We start from the raw sequence: 1,912 nt of genomic DNA, 5'->3' as shown, positions 1-1,912 counted from the left end.
CCAGTGAAGGGCCAATAAGATCTGTTCGAATGGCATGATATGAAATCATTTAACTCCCTGGCCATTTAAAATATAATTTTAAAACTTCAGCATTTAGTTAGAGAAACAAAGAGATATCCTCTGCCAGAATTGACAGGTCATCTGGTGTAGCTGTGTAAAACTCTTTGTAAGTTCATCTTTTCTCCTGTAATTTCAATAAAATTAATTGCTGACATTAATTATAGTTGTGATTACAACTGAACTCTTTATGAATGTTTCAAAAACTCCAAACCCCTTTATCCTAACAGGAGGGCTGAATTCCCAGTTTGGTATGGTCAGCAAAAATGGGTTTGTTTATTTTTACAACAGATTGCCCGCACATGTGGATTTAAATTTTGTGCATAGCTTTCATAGCTTTCATGAATTAGACTTTTGTTCAGCACAAGAGTGTGTGTTAATGATAGCTCTTTCACATCCTCATGTAACTTCTGATGTCTGGCCAAAGTGAAAACTGAGAATGGTTACAGAGAGGAAATAAAATTACAAGGGATTATCAAGATGGCATCATAGCATTGAGAATGGAACAGGCATAGTTTGTATGGGATTACAGATGTGGCAATAGATAATTGGAAAGCATAGAGCTGGCAATAATGGGTTTGAGGGAACTTGCTGTTAGCCTTAGAATACAAGGTGGGTGGGGGCTAAAGGACCTAAAGGTTTTGTATCCAACTACCAAAAGTCTCAGAGTATCAAGGCAGACTTTCACACCAGCACTCACACACAACCATGACCACCTCCAAACTTCCTCCAGAGGCAGTTGACTGGATTTCATTCTACCTTCACCTCCTGGCATTAAAATAAAGTGGACGGAGTCCTGTTAAACGGAAAGGGTTTGCTGAGTCAGAGAAGTTACCAATTTGAGCATCCTTACTCAATAGCGAAATTGAAGCTCTTTATATCTGTCTTCTTGGTAGATGGTTCATAAAGAGCATTTCTGAAATAATTGGGAATCAAGAGACTCATGAGAATGACGAACTTGAACTTTAAGATAAGTGAAGGAATAAAGCTGGAGAATTTAATGGGACCAATAGCAAGAAATTCCTGGACCAGACAACCTGCATCCTAAGGTTTTAAAAGAGGAAGAGGCAGAGATTGTAAAGGTAGTGATTTAATCATTGAAAATTCCTTTAACTCCAGAACAGTTCCCAAGGATTTTAAGATGGAAATCATTGCCATGCTATCTAAAACAAAAGAAAATTGGAAACTTTTTGCCATTTGGTCTTATATAAGTTTAAGGCAAAATGCTGTAATCTACTATAAAGGATATTTAACAGAACACTTCAAAAAACCTAATATGATTAAGTAGCATGACACAGATTTGTGAAAGGAGAATCATATTTGACAAATTTGTTAAACATCTTTTGAGGAAATAACTAAAACGGTTAATAGAGTCATAGAGATGTACAGGAGAATCGACGTTTCGGGCATAAGCCCTTCTTCAGGAAAGGGCTGAAGAAGGGCTAATGCCCGAAACGTCGATTCTCCTGTTCCCTGGATGCTGTCTGACCTGCTGCGCTTTTCCAGCAACACATTTCCAGCTCTGATCTCCAGCATCTGCAGACCTCACTTTCTCCTCATAGAGATGTACAGCATGGAAACACACCCTTCGGTCCAACCTGTCCATGCCAACCAGATATCCCAACCCAATCTAGTCCCACCAGCCAGCACCCGGCCCATATCCCTCCAAACCCTTCCTATTCATGTACCCATCCAAATGCCTCTTAAATGTTACAATTGTACCAGCCTCCACCACTTCCTCTGGCAGCTCATTCCATACATGTACCACCCTCTGCGTGAAAAAGTTGCCCCTTAGGTCTCTTTTATATCTTTCCCCTCTCACCCTAAACCTATGCCCTCTAGTTCTGGACTCCCC

The sequence above is a fragment of the Chiloscyllium plagiosum genome, chromosome 2 (genome assembly GCF_004010195.1).
Source record: "Chiloscyllium plagiosum isolate BGI_BamShark_2017 chromosome 2, ASM401019v2, whole genome shotgun sequence".
Taxonomy (NCBI): Eukaryota; Metazoa; Chordata; class Chondrichthyes; order Orectolobiformes; family Hemiscylliidae; genus Chiloscyllium; species Chiloscyllium plagiosum.
Note: the sequence above shows the minus strand (reverse complement) of the source record.